The sequence below is a fragment of the Salmo salar genome, chromosome 22 (genome assembly GCF_965601325.2).
Source record: "Salmo salar chromosome 22, fSalSal1, whole genome shotgun sequence".
Taxonomy (NCBI): Eukaryota; Metazoa; Chordata; class Actinopteri; order Salmoniformes; family Salmonidae; genus Salmo; species Salmo salar.
The window spans coordinates 46,597,032-46,621,359 of record NC_138312.1 but is presented as its reverse complement, the minus strand read 5'-3'; positions in this window follow the sequence as shown (position 1 = coordinate 46,621,359).

Sequence of the window (24,328 nt, the reverse complement as noted above, 5' to 3'; positions counted from 1 at the left end):
CCCCTTGGGATTTTCCTATTTTGTTGCATTACAACATGTAATTGAAATAGATTTTTATTGGGATTTCATGTAATGGACATACACAAAATAGTCCAAAATTGGTGAAGTGAAATTAAAAAAATGACTTAAACTGAAAAGTGATGTGTGCATATGTATTCACCCCCTTTGCTATGAAGCCCCTAAATAAGATCTGGTGCAACCAATTACCTTCAGAAGTCACATAATTAGTTAAATAAAGTCCACCTGTGTGCAATCTAAGTGTCACATGATCTGTCACATGATCTCAGTAAATATACACCTGTTCTGAAAGGCCCCAGAGTCTGCAACACCACCAAGCAAGCGGCACCATGAAGACCAAGGAGCTCTCCAAACAGGTCAGGGACAAAATTGTGGAGAAGTACAGATCAGGGTTGGGTTATAAAAAAATATCTGAAACTTTGAACATCCCATGGAGAACCATTAAATCCATTCTAAAAAATTGAAAGAATATGGCACCACAACAAATCTGCCAAGAGAGTGCCACCCACCAAAACTCACAGACCAGGCAAGGAGGGCATTAATCAGAGAGGCAACAAAGAATCCAAAGATAACCCTGAAGGAGCTGCAAAGCTCCACAGCGGAGATTGGAGTATCTGTCCGTAGGACCACTTTAAGCCGTACACTACACAGAGCTGGGCTTTATGGAAGAGTGGCCAGAAAAAAAGACATTGCTTAAAGAAAAAAATAAGCAAACACGTTTGGTGTTCACCAAAAGGCATGCGGGAGACTCCCCAAACATATGGAAGAAGGTACTCTGGTCAGAGGAGACAAAAATGTAGCTTTTTGGCCATCAAGGAAAACACTATGTCTGGAGTAAACCCAACAATTCCCATCACCCCGGAACACCATCCCCACAGAGAAGCATGGTGATGGCAGCATCATGCTGTGGGGATATTTTTCATCGGCAGGGACTTGGATACTGGTCAGAATGGAAGGAATGATGGATGGTGCTAAATAAAGGGAAATTATTGAGGGAAACCTGCTTCAGTCTTCCAGAGATTTGAGACTGGGACGGAGGTTCAACATCCAGCAGGACAATGACCCTAAGCATACTGCTAAAGCAACTCTCGAGTGGTTTAAGGAGAGACATTTAGATGTCTTGGAATGGCCTAGTCAAAGCCCAGACCTTAATCCAATTGAGAATCTCTGGTATGACTTAAAGATTGCTGTACACCAGCGGAACCCATCCAACTTAAAGGAGCTGGAGCAGTCATGCCTTGAAGAATGGGCAAAAATCCCAGTGGCTAGATGTGCCAAGATTATAGAGGCATTCCCAAAGAGACTTGCAGCTGTAATTGCTGCAAAAGGTGGCTCTACAAAGTATTGACTTTGGGGGGGGTGAATAGTTATGCACGCGCTCAAGTTTTCTGTTATTTTTTCTTATTTCTTGCTAGTTTCACAATAAAAAATATTTTGCATCTTCAAAGTGGTAGGCATGTTGTAGGCATCAAATGATACAAACCCCTCAAAAATCAATTTTAATTCCAGGTTGTAAGGCAACAAAATAGGAAAAATGCCAATGGGGTGAATACTTTTGCAAGCCACTGTACATACAATATTCGTACACTGGCGTAACACAGTTTCTCTGGACCACGGCAGAGTCGAAGGTCAACCCAAACAACATATCATCGCGTGATTGCAAGTTTACTTCGATATGTATATGTAGGCCTATTATACTGTATCAATATTTGCGCATAAATAATTTCTCACATAATTACTGTTACGACACTTAAAGATCCCACTATTGTCTGTCTGCATTTATAAAATTATACCGGCATATACTCTTTCAATGAGCCCAGTCGTGACTTTTTTCAAGCGTCAGGTAATCAATCCACGTGAAATGATTGGATAGAAACCTGGTTAATGTGTGTGCTTGTCTCTCTCTCTTTTTCTACATAGAGGGCTATAGTAGCTACAGTATGTATGCACCTTGCATTTTTTGTGTTGACAATCCAGACGGTATTTCCTGAGACGTTGTGCATTATACTGTATGTCCATTGGTTGCACACAATTTCAAGTTAGTCTTGAATGATGCATTGCAAGATTTACCAGAGATATGAGACTGCTGATATTGCAACCACACAACTCAAACGCTGGTTCACCAGTATGAACGAAACTGCAAAGCTCTTTTTGTTTGTTTTATCCCTTAAGAACTGTTGTACGCTAAAGATAATAATCTGTATGCATCTGCCAATTTATTGGCTGTCAAGTATCCAGACGACCTGTCCCCAGAGCTTCCCATACAGTGAATCTCTTTCTGTAATGTGTTGAGGCCGGCAATTAAGGAGAATGAGAGGCTCAATTAAAGATGTTGCAGAATTGCATTTTTGAAGCACCACTCCCTTCTGCCCAGTTTCCCTGATGTTGCTATGACAATCAAGCTGTTTTTACCATTCCTATAACTCTCTTCTGCGGAGAGATCATTTTCGAAACTAAAACTAATAAAGAACTACAGTGCATTCGGAAAGTATTCAGACCCCTTGACTTTTTACAGATTTTGTTACGTTACAGCCTTATTCTAAAATTGATTAAATCGTTCCCCCCCATCAATCTACACAAAATACCCCATAATGAAAACCAAAAACATATATTTAGAAATGTTGTCAAATTCATAAAAAATTTAAAACCATGACATTTACATAAGTATTCAGACCCTTTACTCAGTACTTCGTTGAAGCACCTTTAGCAGCGTTTACAGTCTTCAGTCTTCTTGGGTATGACGCTACAAGCGTGGTACATCTGACACCTTCATTAAATACTACCTTGCAAAACACCAGTCTCAACATCAACAGTGAAGAGGCGACTCCGGGATGCTGGCCTTCTAGGCAGAGTTCCTCTATCCAATGTCTGTGTTCTTCTGCCCATCTTAATCTTTTCATTTTATTGGCCAGTCTGAGATATGGCTTTTTCTTTGCAACTCTGCCTAGAAGGCCAGCATCCCAGATTCGCCTCTTCACTATTTTTTTTCACCTTTATTTAACCAGGTAGGCAAGTTGAGAACAAGTTCTCATTTACAATTGCGACCTGGCCAAGATAAAGCAAAGCAGTTTGACAACATACAACAATACAGAGTTACACATGGAGTAAAAGCAAACATACAGTAAATAATACAGTAGAAAAATAAGTCTATATACAATGTGAGCAAATGAGGCGAGATAAGGGAGGTAAAGGCAAAAAGACAATGGTGGCAAAGTAAATACAATATAGCAAGTAAAACACTGGAATGGTAGATTTGTAGTAGAAGAAAGAGCAAAGTAGAAATAGAAATAATGGGGTGCAAAGGAGCAAAATAAATAAATAAATACAGTAGGGGAAGGGGTAGTTGTTTGGGCTAAATTATAGATGGGCTATGTACAGGTGCAGTGATCTGTGAGCTGCTCTGACAGCTGGTGCTTAAAGCTAGTGAGGGAGATAAGTGTTTCCAGTTTCAGAGATTTTTGTAGTTCGTTCCAGTCATTGGCAGCAGAGAACTGGAAGGAGAGACGGCCAAAGGAGGAATTGGCTTTGGGGGTGACCAGAGAGATATACCTGCTGGAGCGCGTGCTACAGGTGGGTGCTGCTATGGTGACCAGTGAGCGGAGATAAGGGGGGACTTTACCTAGCTGGGTCTTGTAGATGACTTGGAGCCAGTGGGTTTGGCGACGAGTATGAAGCGAGGGCCAGCCAACGAGAGCATACAGGTCGCAGTGGTGGGTAGTATATGGGACTTTGGTGACAAAACGGATGGCACTGTGATAGACTGCATCCAGTTTGTTGAGTAGGGTATTGGAGGCTGTTTTGTAAATGACATCGCCGAAGTCGAGGATCGGTAGGATGGTCAGTTTTACGAGGGTATGTTTGGCAGCATGAGTGAAGGATGCTTTGTTGCGAAATAGGAAGCCAATTCTAGATTTAACTTTGGATTGGAGATGTTTGATGTGAGTCTGGAAGGAGAGTTTACAGTCTAACCAGACACCAAGGTATTTGTAGTTGTCCACATATTCTAAGTCAGAACCGTCCAGAGTACTGATGCTGGACAGGCGGGCAGGTGCAGGCAGCGATCGGTTAAAGAGCATGCATTTAGTTTTACTTGTATTTAAGAGCAGTTGGAGGCCACGGAAGGAGAGTTGTATGGCATTGAAGCTCATCTGGAGGGTTGTTAACACAGTGTCCAAAGAAGGGCCAGAAGTATACAGAATGGTGTCGTCTGCGTAGAGGTGGATCAGAGACTCACCAGCAGAAAGAGCGACATCATTGATGTATACAGAGAAAAGAGTTGGCCCAAGAATTGAACCCTGTGGCACCCCCATAGAGACTGCCACACTGAACTCTATCAGAGAAGTAGTTGGTGAACCAGGCATGGCAATCATTTGAGAAACCAACGCTATTGAGTCTGCCGATGAGGATGTGGTGATTGACAGAGTCGAAAGCTTTGGCCAGGTCAGCGAATACGGCAGCACAGTATTGTTTCTTATCGATGGCGGTTACGATATCGTTTAGGACCTTAAGCGTGGCTGAGGTGCACCCATGACCAGCTCTGAAACCAGATTGCATAGCGGAGAAGGTGCGGTGGGATTAGAAATGGTCGGTAATCTGTTTGTTGACTTGGCTTTCGAAGACCTTAGAAAGGCAGGGTAGAATAGATATAGGTCTGTAGCAGTTTGGGTCGAGTGTCCCCTCCTTTGAAGAGGGGGATGACAGCAGCTGCTTTCCAATCTTTGGGAATCTCAGACGACACGAAAGAGAGATTGAACAGGCTAGTAATAGGGGTTGCAACAATTTTGGCAGATCATTTTAGAAAGAAAGGGTCCAGATTGTCTAGCCCGGCTGATTTGTAGGGGTCCAGATTTTGCAGCTCTTTCAGAACATCAGCTGAATGGATTTGGGAGAGTAGCTGTGGGGGGTGCAGTGCTGTTGACTGCGGTAGGGGTAGCCAGTTGGAAAGCATGGCCAGCCGTAGAAAAATGCTTATTGAAATTCTCAATTATAGTGGGTTTATCGGTGGTGATAGAGTTTTCTATCCTCAGTGCAGTGGGCAGCTGGGAGGAGGTGTTCTTATTCTCCATGGACTTTACAGTGTCCCAGTACTTTTTTGAGTTTGTGTTGCAGGAAGCAAATTTCTGCTTGAAAAAGCTAGCCTTGGCTTTTCTAACTTCCTGAGTATATTGGTTTCTAACTTCCCTGAAAAGTTACATATCACGGGGGCTGTTCGATGCTAATGCAGAACGCCACAGGATGTTTTTGTGTTGGTTAAGGGCAGTCAGGTCTGGAGAGAACCAAGGGCTGTATCTGTTCCTGGTTCTAAATTTGTTGACTGTTGACGTTGAGACTGGTGTTTTGTGGGTACTATTTAATGAAGCTGCCAGTTTAGGACTTGTGAGGCGTCTGTTTCTCAAACTAGACACTCTAATGTACTTGTCCTCTTTCTCAGTTGTGCACCGGGGGCCTCCCACTCCTCTTTCTATTCCGGTTAGAGCTGTTCTGTGAAGGGAGTAGTACACAGCGATGTTCAAGATCTTCAGTTTCTTAGCAATTTTTTGCATGGAATAGCCTTCACTTCTCAGAACAAGAATAGACTGACGAGTTTCAGAAGAAAGTTCTTTGTTTCTGGCCATTTTGAACCTGTAATTGAACCCACAAATACTGATGGTCCAGAGACTCTACTAGTCTAAAGAAGGCCAGTTGCATTACCTCTTTAATCAGCACAACAGTTTTCAGCTGTTCTAACATAATTGCAAAAGGGTTTTCTAATGATCAATTAGCCTTTTAAAATGATAAACTTGGATTAGGTAACACAACGTGCCATTGCAACACAGGAGTGATGGTTGCTGATAATGGCCCTCTGTATGTCTATGTAGATATTCCATAAAAAATCTGACGTTTCCAGCTACAAAAGTCATTTACAACATTAGCAATGTCTACACTGTATTTCTGATCAATTTGATGTTATTTTAATGGACAAAAAAACAATGACATTTCTAAGTGACCCCGAACTTTTGAACGGTAGTGTATATAGAGAGACATCAACCGCAACTGCAAATTGACTGCTTGGCATCCAACTGCAAGGCGCTACATAGAGTAGTGCGTACAGCCCTCTACATCACTGGGGCTGAGCTCACTGCCATCCAGGACCTCCATACCACACGGTGTCAGAGGAAGGCCCTAAAAATTGTAAAAGACTCCAGCTACCCAAGTCATAGACTGTTCTCTCTGCTACCGCACGGCAAGTGGCACAGATGCGTCAAGTCTGGAACCAACAGGACCCTGAACAGCTTCTAACCCCAAGTCATAAGACAGCTAAATAGTTAGTAAAATAGTTAACCAAATAGCTACCTGGACTATATGCGTCGACCCTCATCACATAAGCTGCTGCTACTGTTTATTATCTGTCACTTTATTCCTAGTTATATGTACATATGTACCTCAATTACCTTGTACCCGTGCACATCGACTTGGTACTGGTACCACATGTGTAAAGCCAAGTTATCGTTACTCATTGCGTATTTATTATTACATGTTTTACTTTTCTATTATTTCTGGGGGTTTTTCTCTCTCTGTATTGTTGTGAAAGGCCCGTTAGTAAACATTTCAATCTTAGTCTACATCTGTTGTTTACGATGCATGTGAGGAATAAACTTTTATTTGATGATAGGCACATGGGCCCCCAGAGTTCGTGGGCCCTCAGCCTTGCGGGGTTGCGGGGGTGTCTGGTATGCCTGTGACAGTATATTGAGGTACAGGGGAACAAATCTCAAAACAGGCTTAGATTGCTTAGATATTTGTCAATAAACCTTTTATGAATGTTTGTACCATATAGTGTCTAGTCTCCCCATTTTACGCCCCTCCAGGATTTCACAATTTTTGGGGGGTGATATCTGAAGGCAGAAATGCTTGATTTTGCTGCAGCAATTCTGACTTTTTTCATGGCATTATGGAATGAAAATGTCCAAAATTCTATGACCTGGAAGTACTTTCTTGTTGTTGCTGACGAAACACTGATATTCATCCGCTGGTCCTCTCGTGTGACATTTCTGCTTTTACTGTCACGATTGTCTTATGAAGGAGCGGACCAAAGCGCAGCGTGTGTATCGTTCCACATCTTTATTTAACTGTGAAACTATGTAAGACATACAATAAACGAATAAACAAAACAAACCGTGACGAAGAGGTGCAACATACACAAACTCTAAATAATCTCCCACAAACCCCGGTGGGAAAAACATCTACTTAAATATGATCCCCAATTAGAGACAACAATGACCAGCTGCCTCTAATTTGAGATCACCCCCCCCCCAAAAAAATAAACTAGAACATAACATCGAAAATTTAAACTAGACAAAACCATGTCACGCCCTGACCTACTCTACCATAGAAAATAAAAGCTTCTATGGTCAGGACGTGACAGTAACCCCCCCCCCCCCAAAGGTGCGGACTCCGAACACAAACCCTGAAACAAAACAAAAAAACATCTCATCCCGCAGATCCTCCTGTATCGGGGGCAGTTCTGGTGCGGGACGAAGAACCCTCTCATCCTGCTTATCCGCCAGCATAAGAGGCTGCTCTGGTGCAGGACGACAAACCCTCTCATCCTGCGAATCCAGCATAGGAGGCGGCTCTGGTGCAGGACGATGAACCCTCTCATCCTGCGAATCCGCCCTCATCGGTGGAAGCTCCGGACCGCCGACCGTCGCTGGAGACTCCCGGACCGCCGACCGTCGCTGGAGACTCCCGGACCGGGGGGACGTGGCTGGAGGCTCCGGACCGGGGGGACGTGGCTGGAGGCTCCGGACCGGGGGGACGTGGCTGGAGGCTCCGGACCGGGGGGACGTGGCTGGAGGCTCCGGACCGGGGGACGTCGCTGGAGGCTCTGGACTGTGGGCCCTCTCAGGAGGTTCCGGACTGTAAAACATCGCCGGAAGCTCTGGACTGGGAACTGTCGCCGGAAGCTCTGGACTTGGAATGCGCACTGGAGGCCTGATGCGTGGGGCTGGCACAGGTGGTGCCAGACTGGTAACACGCACCTCAGGGCGAGTGCGGAGAGCAGGAACAGGACACACCGGACTGGGCAGGCGCACTGGAGGCCTGATGCGTGGGGCTGGCACAGGTGGTGCCAGACTGGTAACACGCACCTCAGGGCGAGTGCGGGGAGCAGGAACAGGTGGCCACAGACTGGTGACACACACTTCATTTTTAACATTTACATTTAAGTCATTTAGCAGACGCTCTTATCCAGAGCGACTTACAAATTGGTGCATTCACCTTATAATATCCAGTGGAACAACCACTTTACAATAGTGCATCTAAATCTTTTAAGGGGGGGTTAGAAGGATTACTTTATCCTATCCCAGGTATTCCTTAAAGAGGTGGGGTTTCAGGTGTCTCCGGAAGGTGGTGATTGACTCCGCTGTCCTGGCGTCGTGAGGGAGCTTGTTCCACCATTGGGGTGCCAGAGCAGCGAACAGTTTTGACTGGGCTGAGCGGGAACTGTGCTGCCTCAGAGGTAGGGAGGCGAGCAGGCCAGAGGTGGATGAACGCAGTGCCCTTGTTTGGGTGTAGGGCCTGATCAGAGCCTGAAAGTACGGAGGTGCCGTTCCCCTCACAGCTCCGTAGGCAAGCACCATGGTCTTGTAGCGGATGTGAGCTTCAACTGGAAGCCAGTGGAGAGAGCGGAGGAGCGGGGTGACGTGAGAGAACTTGGGAAGGTTGAACACCAGACGGGCTGCAGCGTTCTGGATGAGTTGTAGGGGTTTAATGGCACAGGCAGGGAGCCCAGCCAACAACGAGTTGCAGTAATCCAGACGGGAGATGACAAGTGCCTGGATTAGGACCTGCGCCGCTTCCTGTGTGAGGCAGGGTCGTACTCTACGAATGTTGTAGAGCATGAACCTACAGGATCGGGTCACCGCCTTGATGTTAGTGGAGAACGACAGGGTGTTGTCCAGGGTCACGCCGAGGCTCTTCGCACTCTGGGAGGAGGACACAAGGGAGTTGTCAACCGTGATGGCGAGATCATGGAACGGGCAGTCCTTCCCCGGGAGGAAGAGCAGCTCCGTCTTGCGGAGGTTCAGCTTGAGGTGGTGATCCGTCATCCACACTGATATGTCTGCCAGACATGCAGAGATGCGATTCGCCACCTGTTTGTCAGAAGGGGGAAAGGAGAAGATTAATTGTGTCATCTGCATAGCAATGATATGAGAGACCATGTGAGGATATGACAGAGCCAAGTGACTTGGTGTATAGCGAGAATAGGAGAGGGCCTAGAACAGAGCCCTGGGGGACACCAGTGGTGAGAGCACGGGGTGCGGAGACAGATTCTCGCCACACCACCTGGTAGGAGCGACCTGTCAGGTAGGACGCAATCCAAGCGTGGGCCGCGCCGGAGATGCCCAGCTCGGAGAGGGTGGAGAGGAGGATCTGATGGTTCACAGTATCAAAGGCAGCAGATAGGTCTAGAAGGATGAGAGCAGAGGAGAGAGAGTTAGCTTTAGCAGTGCGGAGAGCCTCCGTGACACAGAGAAGAGCAGTCTCAGTTGAATGCCCAGTCTTGAAACCTGACTGATTAGGATCAAGAAGGTCATTCTGAGAGAGATAGCAAGAGAGCTGGCCAAGGACAGCACGTTCAAGAGTTTTGGAGAGAAAGGAAAGAAGGGATACTGGTCTGTAGTTGTTGACATCGGAGGGATCGAGTGTAGGTTTTTTCAGAAGGGGTGCAACTCTCGCTCTCTTGAAGACGGAAGGGACGTAGCCAGCGGTCAAGGATGAGTTGATGAGCGAGGTGAGGTAGGGGAGAAGGTCTCCGGAAATGGTCTGGAGAAGAGAGGAGGGGATAGGGTCAAGTGGGCAGGTTGTTGGGCGGCCGGCCGTCACAAGACGCGAGATTTCATCTGGAGAGAGAGGGGAGAAAGAGGTCAAAGCACAGGGTAGGGCAGTGTGAGCAGGACCAGCGGTGTCGTTTGACTTAGCAAACGAGGATCGGATGTCGTCAACCTTCTTTTCAAAATGGTTGACGAAGTCATCCGCAGAGAGGGAGGAGGGGGGGGGGGGGGGAGGGGGAGGAGGATTCAGGAGGGAGGAGAAGGTAGCAAAGAGCTTCCTAGGGTTAGAGGCAGATGCTTGGGTGAGTGCGAGGAGCAGGCACAGGACGTCAAGACTAGGGAGGCACACTAGAGGCCTGATGCGTGCGACCAGTACAGGTGGCACCGGACTTGAAACACGCACCTCAGGGAGAGTGCGAGGAGTCGGCACAGGACATACCTTACTGGGAACACGCACTTCAGGGCGAGTGCGGAGAGCAGGAACAGGACACACCGGACTGGGCAGGCGCACTGGAGGCCTGATGCGTGGGGCTGGCACAGGTGGCGCCAGACTGGTAACACGCACCTCAGGGCGAGTGCGGGGAGCAGGAACAGGACGCACCGGACTAGGGACACGAACTTCAGGGAGAGTACGAGGAGGTGACACAGGACGTACTGGGCTGTGAAGGCACACTGGTGTGTATAGCCGGCCTCAATGGTACCGGAACTTTAACACACTTCTCAGGACGAGTATGGAGAGCTGACACAAGTGGCATTGGACGACTAACATGCTCCTCAGGGCGAATGCCGTGCATACTACGTCAAAACAACAGCTCTCTCTCTTCACACTCCTCCTATTTATCCAAAAATTCCTCAAACGTCTCTAAATTTCCCCTTCGTTCACTCTCCTCCAATATTTCCTCTTTGCTCTCCGACTCGTCCCTCGGCCTTGCCGACCAACCCATGTGCCCCCCCAAAAAAAATATTTTGAGGTTGCTTCTTGGGCTTGTGTCGTGGCCGCAAACCCTGTCGTCATTGCCGTCCTTCCTTCACCGCTTGTGTCCCCCGCCATGGAAGGCGATCCTGTCCTGCCTGGATTTCCTCCCAAATCCAGGACCCCTTTCCATCCAATATCTCCTCCCAGGTCCATTCCTGTTGACCATGCTGCTTGGTCCTCTGGTGGTGGGAAATTCTGTCACGATTGTCGTATGAAGGAGCGGACCAAAGCGCAGCGTGTGTATCATTCCACATCTTTATTTAACTGTGAAACTATGCAAGACATACAATAAACTAATAAACAAAAACAACAAACCGTGACGAAGAGGTGCAACATACACAAACTCAAAATAATCTCCCACAAACCCAGGTGGGAAAAACATCACCTTAAATATGATCCCCAATTAGAGACAACGATGACCAGCTGCCTCTAATTGGAGATCATCCGGAAAAAAAACATAGAGAAACAGAATCTAGAACATAACAACATAGAACATTTTAACTAGACAAAACCCCAATCGCGCCCTGACCTACTCTACCATAGAAAATAATAGCTTCTATGGTCAGGACGTGACATGTACATCTGGTTCACGGTCATCACTAGCTTCTATAGCAGGGATCATCAACTAGATTCAGCCGTGTGACAATTTGTTTTTTATCGTAGACTGCAAATTGACCGTAACAAGCCCAAACAGATATAACATTTGACTAAAACATAATAATTTCAAACCTTGCTTTATTTGTATACGATCACATACACTACATTAACAAAAGTATGTGGACACCTGCTTGTCGAACATCTCATTCCAAAATCATGGGCATTAATATGTAGTTGGTCACCCCTTTGCTGCTATAACTGCATCCTGGACAAGCTTTAAACTAGATGTTGGAACATTGCTGCGGGGACTTGCTTCCATTCAGCCACAATAGCATTAGTGAGGTCGGGCACTGATGTTGGGTGATTAGGCCTGGCTCACAGTTGGCGTTCCAATTCATCCCAAATGTGTTTGATGGGGGTGAGGTCAGGGCTCTGTGCAGGCCAGTCAAGTTCTTCCGCACAGATCTCGAGTAAACCATTTCTGTACGCACCTCGCTTTGTGCACCGGGCATTGTCATGCTGAAAGAGGAAAGGGCCTCCCTAAACTGTTGCCACAAAGTTGGAAGCACAGCATTGTCTAGAATATCATTGTATGCTGTAGCGTTAAGATTTCCCTTAACTGGAATTAATAAGGGGCCTAGCCTGAACCATGAAAAATAGCCCCAGACCATTTTCCTCCTCCACCGAACTTTACAGTTGCAACTATACATTCGGGCAGGTAGCGTTCTGGTATCCGCCAAACCCAGATTCGTCTGTCGGACTGCCAGATGGTGACGCGTGATTCATCACTCCAGAGAACAGGTTGCCACTGCTCCAGAGTCCAATTGGAGTGAGCTTTACACAACTCCAGCCGATGCTTAGCATTGAGCATGATGATCTTAGGCTTGTGTGCGGCTGCTTGGCCATGGAAACCCATTTCATGAAGCTCCTGACAAACAGTTCTTGTGCTGACGTTGCTTCCACAGGCAGTTTGGAACTCGGTAGTGAGTGTTGAAACTGAGGACAGTTGATTTTTACGCATTATACGCTTCAGCAATCGGCGGTCTCGTGCTGTAAGCTTGTCTGGCTTACCACTTTGCGGCAGAGCCGTTGTTGCTCCTAGACATTTCCACTTCACAATAACAGCACTTACAGTTGACTGGGGTAGCTCTAGCAGGGCAGATATTTGTTGGAAAGGAGGCCTCCTATGACGGTGCCATGTTGAAAGTCACTGAGCTCTTCAGTAAGGCCATTCTACTGCCAATGTTTGTCTCTGGAAATTGCATGGCTGAGTGCTAGATTTTATACACCTGTGAGCAACGGGTGTGGCTGAAATAGCCAAATCCACCAATTTGAAAGGGTGTCCGCATACGTTTGTGTATATATAGTGTATACAAACAGATAGGCAACTTCACTTGTGGATTAATTTGCTCAGGCATACATCTTTGTGTACAGACAGATAGGCTACTTCTCTTGTGGATAGATAATCAAATCAAATGTTATTGGTGACATATACACATTTAGCAGATGTTATTGCGGGTGTAGCGAAATGCTTGTGTTCCTAGCTCCAACAGTGCAGTAGTATCTAACAACAGTGCAGTAGTATTTGGGTCGGTAGGTAGCCTAGTGATTAGAGTGTTGGGCCAGTAACCGAACGGTTGCTGGATCGAATCCCCAAGCTGACAAGGTAAAAGATCTGTCATTCTGCAAGGCAGTTAACCACTGCTCCCCAGTAGGCTGTCATTGTAAATAAGAATGTGTTCTTATCTGACTTGCCTAGTTAACATTTATTATTTATTTTTTTATCAAAGAATTGCAAAGTTGCTTAGGAGCTAGAAGCAGAGCTGCCATATCTATCGGCGCCATCGTATTAATTAGGAAGGGGAAACTGGAAGCCAAAACATTTTCAAATGTTGCACAATTATTGCTTTTTTTTCTCTTTCTATCCTTCTCTCCACATAAGCTACCCTGAGCGCACAGAGAGAAACAGGGGCAGAGCAAACACTTTCATGCAGGAATCAGGATGCTACTGTTTAACCAAATCATGGTTTTAGCTGCCCCAGAAATAGAACATTTTGAGTGAAGTGACCAGCTATAATTTGTAGCTTGCACTGATGCAATCACATCCAAGCGTGAAAGTAGGCCTAATTTCCATCTCACCAGTTTATCTACCAGCTCACGTTTATTTCCTATGTTTTAGGCCTAGTGCTTATTTGACGCATTAAACACCTTGCTTTATTTAACAGCATTATTTGATAGGATTCTGAGGGATAATTTAAGAATTGGTGAAAACAGGGCAGCGGGTCATGAGATTTGTTGAAGATTTTATGCACGGGCCCACCATAAACTATAAGCACAGCGGCGCAGTTAATACTATGTGGATTGCTGCATGTTGCACAATTAATATTACTATTGTGACGCATAATTTGTATTTCCAGTCAATGAGCATAGTGAATTAATAGGCCGAGTGACGTCATCATGGTATAAATTATGATGCAATAATTATGACAGTTTGAATTTGAAAAACTCCTGTCTTCAGTTACGTCATTGTAGCCTAGTATTGTCAGGATGATGCAATAGTAACCATGCCATTCCAAACACAAAAACAGGAAAATAAACACAAATGCAAAACACAGCGGAATATAAAGTAGATAATCCCATGTGGGGGGAAGACATGCCTCTTTTAAACCTAAAATTAAGAAAATCGTCCCAAAATAGTAGGAGATCTTCCAGCAGCTTAGAATTCCTTAGCATATTATAATATAGATGTCATGTAAGGCATATAGCTAGCTAGTTAAGTTAACACATACAAATACACCACTGACATAAGGAAAAACAAACAAAATCTTACCAGATTATTTATTAGATTTCTGTACAAATAATATTCTTCTGCCATACAAGAATCTTATTTTCATGATTCTTTTTCTTATTGGTCTGTTCCACAGTCACCTGTTGTAGGCTAAGGATACAACCTCCCATATAACATGTATCACAATATCAATTCAATTTAATTGAATTCAATCATTTTTGACCTGTTCAACGCCAAGAATAAAATAAAAGATTTGACGTGCCTGATCCACATTGGACAATTTGGTTCCTGTTACAGGACATGTGCGTGAGATAACATTTACATTCTCCATAACTAGGCACTGAACCTCCAGAATGGCCTATTTCTCAGGGGTGTGAGCTCCTTTTTGTCCATAAGGCCATGCCATTATTACTGTGGCACAGATGGCATACTGTGGAAGGATATTTTGGCCCACTCACTTGAGAACCCCCCCCCCCCCCCAAAAAAACAAAAACAAAGATAAAACAAATGTTTTATTGTCACATAGACAGGATAGGTGCAGTGAAATGTGCTGTTTTATAGTGTCAGCCATAGTGGTATGGCACCCCTGGAGCAAGTGCCTTGCTCAAAGGCATATCGACAGATTTTTTCCCCCTCATCGGCACAGGTATTCAAACCGGCAACCTTTCGGTTACTGTCCCAATGCTCTTTAACTAGGCTACCTGCCACGCTCAACTCATCTCTAACTTTGTTCTACAGAATACATCAATTTAGGTAAAAGGGGAACAACTCTCAAAACAGGCTTTAGGTTGCTAAGATATTTGTAAACAAACATGTTTGTCCTCTTCAACCCTTTTAAGACTTCCAGTACACATTACTTGTAGTTTGTGTCTCTGTGGGAAAAAGTTGACTCACGGTGATGTGGAAGTCATCCTCATCACATGATTGGATAGCTCTCCAGAAGGTTATAGTGGTTTGACCGTCTGCCTCAGTCAGGGACAGGATGGTACAGCTCAGTTTCTTATCCACCAGTGGAATCCAGTTCTTTGTGATATGATGATTCTGAAGGAGAGACAATACAGACTGATGTTATCATGAGTATCTATAAAGCCTTCTAGAGTTCTGTGTTAAAACACTTAAATGTTGTGGAGATCTCTTCTCTAAAACTTGAGGATGAGCGACACATTCACATGAACCTTTAAATAGTAATTTGATCTTCCAAAGGTTTTGGAGGTGTTGAGAACCAATACACCTACAACTCCAGATGACTAGACGACTAATACCACTTTACTGTTAGTCTAGATCTACAATATAACTATTGCTACTCCTAAAATGATATCATCAGTTTTCTCATAGGTATAGATCAGCTGGACTGACCTATGAGAGGAGGTGGGATAGAACAAAACAACACCAATTTACATAAAACATACAAGAGCACAGAAGAACAAAAATCACAGGTTGAGGACTATGTGTGAAGAAAATACCTAGTAGGAAGTAGGCACTGAGTGGGGCATATATAATGTTGTGACATTGAAGTTACCACACTTGTTATGACACCACTGTCTTTATTAAGGCTGTTTTGACTGCGTAGATTTCTGAATCCCTGAGAACCAGGTAGGGTTATGGACAGGTCCCTTTTGAAGATGTCTGCCTGTCTCCCTGTGTTCAGGCCATTGTTCTGCTCTCCTGATTGTTTGTGTTGAATTACTCTCAAAAGAAACAGTTGGTGGATGTAAACAAAAGACAGCCTCCAGAGAGTTTTCAAAGAGCAGGTACAGTAGATTGAGCACACTGTACAGAATAGAAAATAATCAGGGTTTTAGGAAGATACTGGAGCTTTGCATGGAGGCATGTAGTGAGAATATGAGAAGGAGATTTAACATTACAAACAATGAAGTACAACAATGAAAAACCAGAGCACAATAGCATAGAAACTTGGCATTGAGCCAGAAAAAGGTAACACACTTTCAACTACGCAATGAAACTCAGGAACGTTAATAGGAGCAGATCCTATTTGTCAGGGTTGTGGTTAAGGATCGGACCCTTTTTTCAATTTCTGCCTAAAATGACATCTGACACCCAAATCTAACTGCCTGTAGCTCAGGACCTGAAGCAAGGATATGCATATACTTGATACCATTTGAAAGGAAACACTTTGAAGTTTGTGGAAATTAAAGTAAGAGAATAACACACATTAGATCTGGTAAAAGATAATACAAACCAAAAAACATGTGTTTTCTTTTTTTTTCCCAGTCTTTGAAATGCAAGAGAAAGCTCATACAATCAGATAGGATTTTAGGTGTAATTTAGATTTTGGCCACCAGATGGCAGTAGTGTGTGTGCAACGTTTCAGACTGATCCAGTGAAGCATTACATTACCACACTATATTTTGTATCAAGTCTGCCATGAGTTTGCCCAAAGGTGCCGAATTAGTCAACTGATACATTTTCAAGTACATAAATATAGAGAACATACAAAAATGCTGTGGTAATACATTTTTTTATGTTTACACACATCCAGGAATGTCATACATGATGGATAATTAGCTTCCCTACAGAAAACAACACTAACCTTCACACACCCAGATATCCAGGCAGGGTGGGTGTGGGTCAGACAGCAGGGGTTCAAACTGTAGAACCTAGTTACAACATTTAATATAAAAATAGATTTTTAAAACTATGCTACATTTGATCTCTGGGACACTCAGGATGACAAATCAGAGCAAGATTACTGAATGTAAGTACATTATGTACCTTCAGAGGTGAATGTCTCAAACCAGTTCAAATCAAAGTTTATTTGTCACGTGCGCCGAATACAACAGGTGTAGACCTTACAGTGAAATGCTTACTTACAGGCTCGAACCAATAGTGCGATAAAAAAAGGTATGTGTGTGTGTGTAGGTAAGTAAAGAAATAAACAACAGTAAAAAGACATTTGAAAATAAGAGTAGCAAGGCTATATACAGACACTGGTTAGTCAGGCTTATTGAGGTAGTATGTGCATGTGGGTATGGTTAAAGTGACTATGCATATATGATGAACAGAGAGTAGCAGTAGCGTAAAAAGAGGGGTTGGCGGGTGGTGGGACACAATGCAGACAGCTCGGTTAGCCAATGTGCGGGAGCACTGGTTGGTCGGCCCAATTCAGGTAGTATGTACATGAATGTATAGATAAAGTGACTATGCATATAAGATAAACAGAGATGGGGGACAGGGGGGGACAAGGGGAGGGCACACAATGCAAATAGTCCGGGTAACCATTTGGTTACCAGTTCAGGAGTCTTATGGCTTGGGGGTAAAACCTGTTGAGAAGCCTTTTTGTCCTAGACTTGGCACTCTGGTACCGCTTGCCATGCGGTAGTAGAGAGAACAGTCTATGACTGGGGTAGCTGGGGTCTTTGACAATTTTCAGGGCCTTCCTCTGACACCGCCTGGTGTAGAGGTCCTGGATGGCAGGCAGCTTTGCCCCAGTGATGTACTGGGCTGTATGCACTACCCTCTGAAGTGCCTTGCGGTCGGAGGCCGAGCAATTGCCGTACCTGGCAGTGATGCAACCGGTCAGGATGCTCTCGATGTTGCAGCTGTAGAACCTTTTGAGGATCTCAGGACCCATGCCACATCTTTTTAGTTTCCTGAGGGGGAATAGGCTTTGTCGTGCCCTCTTCACGACTGTCTTGGTGTGTTTGGACCATTCTAATTTGTTGTTGATGTGGACACCAAGGAATTTGAAGCTCTCAACCTGCTCCACTACAGCCCCGTTGATGAGAATGCGGACGTGCTTGGTGCTCCTTTTCCTGCAGTCCACAATCATCTCCTTAGTCTTGGTTACGTTGAGGGATAGGTTGTTATTCTGGCACCACCCAGCCAGGTCTCTGACCTCCTCCCTATAGGCTGTCTCGTCGTTGTCGGTGATCAGGCCCACCACTGTTGTGTCATCAGCAAACTTAATGATGGTGTTGGAGTCGTGCCTGGCCATGCAGTCGTGGGTGAACAGGGAGTACAGGAAGGGACTGAGCGCGCACCCCTGGGGAGCTCCAGTGTTGAGGATCAGCGTGGCAGATGTGTTGCTACCTACCCTTTACCTGGGGGCAACCCGTCAGGAAGTCCAGGATCCAGTTGCAGAGGGAGGTGTTTAGTCCCAGGTTCCTTAGCTTAGTGATGAGCTTTGAGGGTACTATGGTGTTGAACACGCAGCTGTAGTCAATGAATAGCATTCTCACATAAGTGTTCCTTTTGTCCAGGTGGGAAAGGGCAGTGTGGAGTGCAATAGAGATTGGATCATCTGTGGATCTGTTTGGGCGGTATGCAAATTGTAGTGGGTCTAGGGTTTCTGGGATAATGGTGTTGATGTGAGCCATTACCAGCCTTTCAAAGCACTTCATGGCTACGGACATGAGTGCTACGGGTCTGTAGTCATTTAGGCAGGTTGCCTTTGTGTTCTTGAGCACAGGGACTATGGTGGTCTGCTTGAAGCATGTTGGTATTACAGGCTCAATCAGGGACATGTTGAAAATGTCAGTGAAGACACCTGCCAGTTGGTCAGCACATGCCCGGAGCACATGTCCTGGTAATCCATCTGGCCCCACAGCCTTGTGAATGTTGACCTGTTTAAAGGTCTTTCTCACATCGGCTACGGAGAGCGTGATCACACAGTCGTCCGGAACAGCTGATGCTCTCATGCATGCCTCAGTGTTGCTTGCCTCGAAGCGAGCATAGAAGTGATTTAGCTCGTCTGGTAGGCTCGTGTCACTGGGCAGCTCGCGGCTGTGCTTCCCTTTGTAATCTGTAATAGTTTGCAAGCCCTGCCACAACTGACGAGCATCGGAGCCGGTGTAGTATGATTCAATCTTAGCCCTGTATTGACGCTTTGCCTGTTTGATGGTTCGTCGCAGAGTCCCGCACCCTGAAAGCGGCAGCTCTACCCTTTAGCTCAGTGCGAATGTTACCTGTAATCCATGGCTTCTGGTTGGGGTATGTACGTACAGTCACTGTGGGGACGATGTCCTCAATGCACTTATTGATAAAGCCAGTGACTGATGTGGTGTATTCCTCAATGTCATCGGAAGAATCCCGGAACATGTTGCCGTGATAAAATTGTTTTGTTGGTGTGCACTCTCCTCAAACAATGGCATGGTATTCTTTCACTGTAATAGCTAACAATAATTTCAGCTTTTTGCCCATATAAGACATGTCTATGTCTTGGAAAGTTGGCTGTTACTTACAACTTCATTCTAGTCACATTAGCGCACGTTAGCAACAACCGTCCCGGTTTAGGGATACCGATCCCGTAGAGGTTTTAAGGCCATGCCATTCATTGTCTTACGTCAGATAGCCGTCGATTCCGCCTGCACTGATCCGTCTCGTGTCTCGCAAAGGGTAATGGGATATCTCCAAAGTAGTTTAGCTACAATGTGCTGTCTAACTTCGGAAAATATTAAGTAGGTAACGTCGCCAAATGAAGAAAGGCATTTCACTGTACTTGTGCATGTGACATTAAAACTTGAACCCTAAAAAGAGGCTGAATTAATCAAAGCTAAAACAATACATCTGTAAATAATGTTGACTTGTTTTGGTTAGTGAAGTCTTAGTTGCACAATTTCACATCTAGCTAAGGACTTGTGTGCTTCAATGAGCAGTATTTCTGAAGTTTGACAATGGGCATGAAAGCTGGCATGAATTTCAAATCCACCGCTTTGTTTGTATTTTCTCACAATTGCAAATTATTAAAACAATTTAGCTAGTTATTCTGCTTATTTTGTGTAGAATTATGCGAGAGTGCAGTGATATTATAAAGAAGGCAACAGTAAAAATGTCATCCTCCATGGATGATGCAGTGCCCCCCTTGGCCCAATCAGTGTAATTTTGTAAATGCCGGATCTCCATGGCAAGACGCATCATTCCCCCAAGTTTCATCAAACTTGCGCCAATGCTGTCTGAGATATTGTGTGATGAATGAACATACAAACGTACTAACATACTAATGGAACGGAGACAGATCCACAGTTCCCTCCCTGATTTCATTATGGGGGACAATTAGGAACTATGTTTTCATGTTTGAATGGTGGATGCTCTGGAATATAAACATTTTCATATGCGTTACAAGACAGATCGGTTGAGGGACTAGCATCACGTAGGAATGACGCCATCTGATGAAAGACAATGCATGACATTATGATACATAGTTGCCATGGCACCCTTATGGCAGCCTTGGCTGATCGCTCTGCTATTTTAATAGCAATTTATTTTTAAGTGTTTTTTAAAAACTTCTTAGGGCTAGGTGTCCCGCTAGCGGGACAACTTCCGGTGAAACTGGAGGGCGTGCAATTCAAATAAATAATCATAAAAATGATGGATATTAAACATTTAGGTTTTTATAAGTGTCTTATATCGGTTGAAAGATTAATTTGTTGTCAATCTAACTGCACTGTTGACGTCATCTGAGACTGGCCAATAAAAATAAAAGATTAAGATGGGCAAAAGAACACAGACAATGGACAGAGGAAGATTGGAAGAAAGTGTTATGGACAGAGAAATCTAAGTTTGAAGTGTTCGGATGACAAAGAAGAACATTCGTGAGACGCAGAAAAAATGAAAAGATGCTGGAGGAGTGCTTGATGCCATCTGTCAAGCATGGTGGAGGCAATGTGATGATTTGGGGGTGCTTTGGTGGTGGTAAAGTGAGAGATTTGTACAGGGTAAAAGGGAAATTGAAGGAGGAAGGCAATCACTCCATTTTGCAATGCCATACCATACCATACATGTCGACGGTGCTTAATTGGAGCCAATTTCCTCCTACAACAGGACAATGACCCAAAGCACAGCTCCAAACTATGCAAGAACTATTTAGGGAAGAAGCAGTCTGCTGGTATTCTTTCTATAATGGAGTGGCCATCACAGTCACCGGATCTCAATCCTATTGAGCTGTTGTGGGAGCAGCTTGACCGTATGGTATGTAAGAAGTGCCCATCAAGCCAATCCAACTTGTGGGAGGTGCTTCAGGAAGCATGGGGTGAAATTTCTTCAGATTACCTCAACAAATTGACAACTAGAATGCCAAAGGTCTGCAAGGCTGTAATTGCTGCAAATGGAGGATTCTTTGGCGAAAGCAAAGTTTGAAGGACATAATTATTATTTAAATTAAAAATCATTATTTATAACCTTGTCAACATCTTGACTATATTTCCTATTCATTTTGCAACTCATTTCATGTATGTTTTCATGGAAACAAGGACATTTCTAAGTGACCCCAAACTTTTGAACGGTAGTGTATACAGTGCCTTGCAAAAGTATTCATCCCCCTTGGCGTTTTTCCTATTTTGTTCCATTACAGCCTGTAATTTCAATTGATTTTTATTTGGATTTCATGTAATGGACATACACAATATAGTCCAAATTGGTGAAGTGAAATGAAAAAAAATTACTTGTTTCTAAAATAAATAAAAAAATTAAAACGGAAAAGTGGTGCATGCATATATATTCACCCCCTTTGCTAAATAAGATCTGGTGCAACCAATTACCTTCAGAAGTCACATAATTAGTTAAATAAAGTCCACCTGTGTGCAATATAAGTGTCACATGATCTGTCACATGATCTCAGTATATATACACCTGTACTGAAAGGCCCCAGAGTCTGCAACACCACTATACAAGGGGCACCACCAAGCAAGCGGCACATTTGGTTTTTGCCAAAGGGCATGTGGGAGACACCCCAAACATGTGGAAGAAGGTACTCTGGACAGATGAGACTAAAATGTAGCTTTTTGGCCATCAAGGAAAACACCATGTCTGTCGCAAACCCAACACCTCTCATCACCATCTTCAAAATATATTTTTCGATGCATTTTAGGATACGTGAAATATTTATTAGTGTAAAATGTCATTTGTTATGCATTTTGAAATGTATTTTAGTGCCTGACATGTATTTGTAATTCTTTATATTTCACATTTACTTTTGGGGGGTATGGGTATAAGGAAGCGTTCTGCAACAGGGACAGCACATTTATTTTGGTTACAATTATTATGAACAAAACAGCGCTACAAGTTGCCGTGCTACTCTTTTGACAATTGAGTTCATAAACATTGATCAGAAGAGAATTAACTTGCCTGTCCAGTCTGCCGTGGCTGCATGACACTCTAGTCGAGGGGCATTTTATTTTTTGTTTACCCCTTTTTTCTCTCCAATTTCATGATATCCAATTGGTAGTAGTTAGTCTTGTCTCATCGCTGCAACTCCTGTACGGACTCAGGAGAGGCGAAGGTCGAGAGCCATGCGTCCTCCAAAACACAACCCAACCTAGCCACACTGCTTCTTGACACAACGCGCATCCAACCCGGAAGCCAGCCGCACCAATGTGTCGGAGGAAACACCGTACACCTGACGACCTGGTCAGCGTGCACTGCACCCGGCCCGCCACAGGAGTCGCTTGTGCGCGATGAGACAAGGATATCCCTGCCGGCCAAACCCTCCCTAACCCGCACGACGCTGGGTCAATTGTGTGTCGCCCCATGGACCTCTCGGTCACAGCCGGCTGCGACAGAGCATGGGCTCAAACCCAGAATCTCTGGTGGCACAGCTAGCAGTGCCTTAGACCACTGCGCCACCCGGGAGGCCCCGTGAGGGGCATTTCTTTACAAACACGTATCCAATCACCTTGGTCCCAGACCCTTATGAAATCAATCTCAAGCTTCAAACTGCCATGGATCACAGTGTGGTGGCAGGAAAATGATGGATCTCCTGGGTGAAGCTGCTGGGGTTACAACGCTCATGTTGTAGACCACCATGCTTGACCGTTGGCATAAGGTTCTTACTGTGGAATGCACTGTTTGGTTTTCGCCAGGCATAATGGGACCCATCTCATCCAAAAAGTTGACTCAAGTCTGCCAAAAAGTCCCATGGAAGCACCTGGATGATCATCAAGATTCTTGGAAGAATGTTCTATGGACAAATTAATCAAAAGTATAACTTTTTTGGACGACATGGGTCCCATTATGCCTGGCAAAAAAAAACAAACACTGCATTCCACAGTAAGAACCTTATACCAATGGTCAAGCATGGTGGTAGTAGCGTGATGGTTTGGGGATGCTTTGCTGCCTCAGGACCTGGGCGACTTGCCTTAATAGAATGAACCTTGAATTCTGCTTTGTATCAGAGAATGTCAGGCCATCCGTCTGTGAGCTGAAGCTGAAGCGCAGCTGGGTCATCCAGCAAGAAAATTATCCAAAACACTCAATGAAGTCTACATGAAAATGGCTGAAAAGCTAAACATTTATTGTTTTGGAATGGCCTAGTTGAAGTCCAGAGATAATCCCAATTGAGATGTTGTGGCAGAACTTGTGGCAGAACTTGAAATGAGCAGTCCATGCTTGAAAACCCCACAAATGTTGCTGAGTTAAAGCAGTTCTTCATAGAAGAGTGGGCCAAAATTCCTCTACAGCGACGTGAGAGACTGATCAACAATTACAGGACACGTTTGGTTGGAGTCATTGCAGAAAAAGGAGGCATAACCAGTTATTGAATGTAAGTGGGCAACTACTTTTTCACACAGGGGCATTGGGCATTGCATAGCTTTGTTTATGAAATAAGTATGTAATTGTTGTGTTATTTTTCACTCAGGTTCCCTTTATCTCATGTTAGTTTTTGGTTGAAAATCTGATAACATTCAGTATAAAAAATATGCAAAAGTAGAGAAAATTAGAAACGGGCAAATACTTTTTCACAACACTGTACATATATAAAAATATACTGAACAAAAATATAAATGCAACAATTTCAATGATTTTACTGAGTTACAGTTCAAATAAGCAAATCAGTCAATTTAAATAAATTCATTAGGCCCTAATCTATTGATTTCACATGACTAGGCAGTGGCGAATCCTAGGGTGAGCCTGGGAGGGCATAAGGCCACTCACTTGGAAGCCAGACTCATCCACCAGCGAGCCAAACCCAGCAAATGAGAATTAGTTTTTCTCTTGAGTTTTGACGGAATTTCCGGACACAACTTGTGGACTTGTTATTGTGCTGCTGTGCGGTTTGTTTCTGACGTTACTTTGCTACCTGCCAACTTTACGGTTTTGACTTTTTAATTATCGTTTTATATATTTATTTATTTTTCCCCCGCTCAACTTTTTTCATTCAACTTTTTCATTCATTCTGGG